Below are 4,597 nucleotides of genomic sequence, written 5' to 3'. Positions count from 1 at the left end.
GTTATCCATTGGCTTCAATTTTAATTATCTTTCCCTTAAAGTAATAAACCATGACTTCATTATAAATTTTAAAGTTTATTTTTTCCAAATCTTTCATTACAAGAGATTATGAATGTAAGATTTCAATATGGTTCAAATTAGCCCGAAAATAAATCAATCTAAACCAATATTAACTTGTTATTGAAAAATCAAATAAATCAAAACTGTACTAGACCAAAACTGAAAATAACCAAAAGTCAAAATTCTTTAACAAATTGGTTTTGGTCTCCCTCATTCCTATTCCTAAATCGAAACCAAACCAAATTGACCATTTGTCACTACTACCCATACTTTCAAGTATCAGTATTGTATTGGCCATATCAGCCGTATCATACCGATTGTGGCTACTTGATAGATCCGGATCAATTACCCGTATAGTTTCAAGGGTAAAACAGTACAAAAAATATCTTTTTTAAAAAGATAAAAACAAAAGTGACCGATATGCACCAGTCCGATCTGATCCGTATCGGTATTCGCAGACCCAACCTAATCCGTTTCCCGCCTCCCCCTTTCAGCTCTCAGACCGATCCAAAAGGGATATGTGATTTTTCTCTTTCACCTCGTGCCGGGAAGCCGAAATCCCACACCAGGCCCCCAAGAAAATGAAAAGAATTCAACGTCACCACTAAAATCTCTGTTGTCTCTATTACCAATCATCCCTCGCTCTCTCTGAATCGGGATTTTTCCGAAGGAATGTGTGTCCATTAAGCCTGATTCTGATTTTCCTCTCTGCCACACTCTGTATTCTTCGTTTTGAGAAACATAAATTCGATGTCGGAGACAACAATTTCCTACAATCCGACCAAGGTTTTGTAACGAATGGTTATTCTAAACCTTTTGAAGACATTGTATACTTATTTAGGGTTTTTAATTTCGTCCTGGTGATTCTGTTTATTCTGGTTTACAGGTTTGTTCTGCTATTGATTTGGGGTTCTGGACTCTCTCCATGACATGGATTGCAACCATCTACGGCAACATCCCCTGTAGAAAACTATCACCAACACCCCAGCTCCAGTGCACCGTCTTTGATCTTGCTGGTTGAGGTTAACCTCCGATTTCATTCCTGGACTTTCAGCACCATAGATTAGAATATTCTCAGATAAACATAAAATGTTGAATTGAAATTTAATGTTTTTAATTTCTTGTTTTTGTCACTTCTCTTTCCTTCCTGCTTAGGTCGTCAAAGAATGTTTGCCTGTTTGTACAAATATGAAAGTATATGTCTCTCTATTGCTATAAAATGGAAGCTATAAGTTTTCATTATAAATAAGAACTGTATATAGCCTGGTTAGGCTAAAAATGAAATATTCAGATGCCCATTACTGGATTCCTTAAAATTTGCATATGAAAATTCTTGAATTAGTTGATATTTCTTATGATGTATTGTCTTCCTGTCAGAATAGTGTTTAGGAAAGTGGTGAGGAGTTTATGTTAATGGAATTGTAAAGCATCCATCATCCATGGTTTCTTGACACTGTTCAATTTTTTAATTTCAGATGGAAATCTATATGTAATAGTTAAGATGGGATCCTTCAAGAGAATCAGATGAAAATTTGTTAGTAGAGTCATCCAGTACTATACCTTCAAAGCATAAACCTCAGTTATATATTTTAGTTGCCCTTCTTTCCTTTCTAATGCAGTTTCTTTATTCATAGTAGTGAGTCTTATATACCTTTGATGGTCATTGCAGCTGTCAATGGTGTTGTTATTGCGACTGAGAAGAAATTACCACCGATCTTGGTAGATGAGACATCTGTAAGTAATATTCTGATTGTTAACTATTCAAATCTAGATTTACTATTATAGTATTATGGTACTTTTTGCATTTATTAGTAATATTTTTTTTTATAATATTTTAACTATTTGTTTATAGTAGTCTTAATCAAAGCATTGTTTTTTTCATTTTGATTATATAAATAATGGCCACCTAAGAACAACCCATTAGGAAAAAAAATAAAAATAAATAAATATTAACTAAGGGGAATCTCCCACCTTGAGGGATATTGTTCGGGTACTCCATAATCCATACCCCACCCCTAGTTCAATTGTAAGCTAGTGACCACCCCTATTTATAATGGTTGTCTCCCTATTATTGTTTTCTGTCTGTCTATTATGGGACTAAACTACTATGACCACTATTATTTATAGTTATTGCCTCTCTTCTATTTTTTCATGTTTATTCAATATAGGACTAAATTACTATGTTGTGAAATTATCTATCACCTGTCTGGTAATGATTGCCTACAAAAGACTAGTTAAATATCATTAATTTGGTCATCATATATAATACAATTTTTTTTTTCTTTTTGGATCTTCCAACAAAGTCCATGAAACACTTTGCTAACAATTCAAAGCGAGCTTTACATAAAACACTACTTAGGCTATAAGATCATCTAGCTCTATTTGACTAAGTTGAGAGTTGGCACAATCTTAAAGGTTTTGGAAAGAGAATAAATTTGACTATCAAAAGATATACTCTCATGATCTAATTGTCTATTGGATGGTGAATTAGTCAAAATAAATATATTATAAGAACAACGACACAAGCAAAAATCCAGGAATTAATGACAGGGCTGGATCCACTGGACATCATCTACAAAATTGATAATCTTGAGAATATAAGGCATGTTAAATAAGTACAATAAATATTAAAAATGAACATCCGAATTTTTATTGGTCAACGAATAATGAATTTTAATTTGCTCGATTTTTTGATTGGATTCTTAAGTAATAAAAAAAAATTGCTCCCAATAATTCTCTCCTCTTGAATAATTCCCGGATCCGAATTTGCTACCTATAAATACCCTATTGCCCAAGAAACTGATGATCACTTTGCGGGCTCAACCAATACAAATGGTCTTACCAGAGGGGAGTTTTGATAAACCTAATCAGCTCAGGCAAGAAAATGACCCTTTCTCTCTCTGGGATATTTTCCATCTCTCAACAACCAAAACAGTTGCAGTGAGTTGCTTGATGCAGGAAAAAGGAAGGGAACTGATGTAAGGCTAGATCACATAGGACCTAACCCCAGGTAGCATTTGAAAATCTGGGCTAAATAAGAGAAAATTGAGAACTTGCATATCGGGGCTCGGATGAGCTTGAAATTTTAGTTGTATATGGCCAATGACTAACCTCCAAATTTGGCTTAAATCCACCAAGTTTGTACAAAATCAATCACGATCACATATAACCACAGACAAGAGAAAATAGGGTTTCGAGGGTTTGATATGGAGAAAACTTGTAGCTGGCAGATCTGACCACCAATGGGCACCAAGGACTGGTCGAGTTATTTTATGTGGATGAACAAGTTCTCAAAAGGCCTGGATGAATGGCCAACGAATCTAAGAGGTCTGGTTGTTGACCAAGGGAGAGAAATCCTTGCAACACCTTGGATTGAATTCTGGTTTTGGGGCTGATCTTCAATCTTCAATGTATGATGGTTTTCAAGGCTTCAATTAGGCTTGATTTGGTCCTCAGTCACTCAATAACAAAGGTAAAACAGAAAATAAAGAAAGGGAAAAGAGTGAGAAGTGATTTTAGAAGACAAGGGGTAGGGGCTATCTCAGCCTAGGTCTCTCACCCTCAACTATCCCAATTGATGAAAATCATGAAACAAACCTATCTCAGGTTTAAGAGTAAGCATTGCTCACAAAATAAATTTTCATTCATTGGTCAAGCATTAAAATCGATCCATGCCTCTTATATAGGCTCTCAAACTGAATTACAAATAGAAAACTCCTAATTTAGGTATCTTCTGAAACTTAGAAACTAAGACTTAAAGACTAATCTGCCCTAAAACCCAACTACTTAACAACCAAGAAAACAAAAATATAGAAGTTGATACTAGTTTATTATCTCCAAACAAATAAAGCTAACATGTCATCCAAGACAGAACAGAAAAGGAAACGAATATATAAGCCAAATCTGCTGAGATTGATGGGCTGCTGGAGGCTTCTTCTTGAACCTTCTTCCAAATTGAGGGGCCAGCTGGCTGCTTCTAGAAGATTTTCTGTTAGGACAAAATCTGGAGAAGATTGAAGATTAATGAATTTTGTTACAAATTGTTCTATGGGATTCAGTTTTGGGTGAGAAGTCGTGGACAGTGAGGAGCTGGTTACATGCTATTCATACTGGGGTTTTAATCACAGCAAAACCCTCTCAAATAGACCTGGTAGATACCCTATTTTTGAGCTTCTTTTTCTGAAAATGAGATTTAGTTAATTGGAGAATCTGTCCATCGGATTCCCTCCATCTTTGGGGCATTCAAGGCCTTCCTAATACAGTCCTTCGAGATTCACAGATTTGATTTAATTTAAATTCTCCTAATTTCTGTCATATGTTCTATTTCAGACCTAAGTGTTCAAATTAATTCTAAACCAACCATCTGATTGTTATGCTATGGGCCGGATTGGGTTAGATTGCTGAAACAGAGGTTTGATCCAAATTTCAGTCCATTCCATTCGTTTGATTTTGATTTTATTTAGTTTAAGTTTTTTTGGGTTTTCAATTTCAGATTTTTTTTGCTAGAAGATCAATATTATTAAAAAAAAAAGCAAAG

At 34.8% G+C, this 4,597-nt stretch overlaps 1 long non-coding RNA gene across 1 annotated transcript in view; it reads left to right on the top strand.

Moving 5' to 3' along the window:
* The first annotated feature begins 584 nt into the window (after positions 1-584).
* The window catches only part of LOC122082391, a 39,973-nt gene continuing 35,960 nt past the window's right edge, over positions 585-4,597 (top strand). Inside the window, exons 1-3 of the long non-coding RNA XR_006141305.1 lie at positions 585-846; positions 947-1,082; positions 1,730-1,794. This is a non-coding gene — a long non-coding RNA (uncharacterized LOC122082391). The remainder of the gene's footprint in view (positions 847-946; positions 1,083-1,729; positions 1,795-4,597) is intronic.

Source organism: Macadamia integrifolia, chromosome 6 (assembly GCF_013358625.1).
Source record: "Macadamia integrifolia cultivar HAES 741 chromosome 6, SCU_Mint_v3, whole genome shotgun sequence".
Classification (NCBI taxonomy): domain Eukaryota; kingdom Viridiplantae; phylum Streptophyta; class Magnoliopsida; order Proteales; family Proteaceae; genus Macadamia; species Macadamia integrifolia.
The sequence above is the reverse complement of the archived record's forward strand: the minus strand, read 5'-3'. Positions and strand labels throughout refer to the sequence as shown.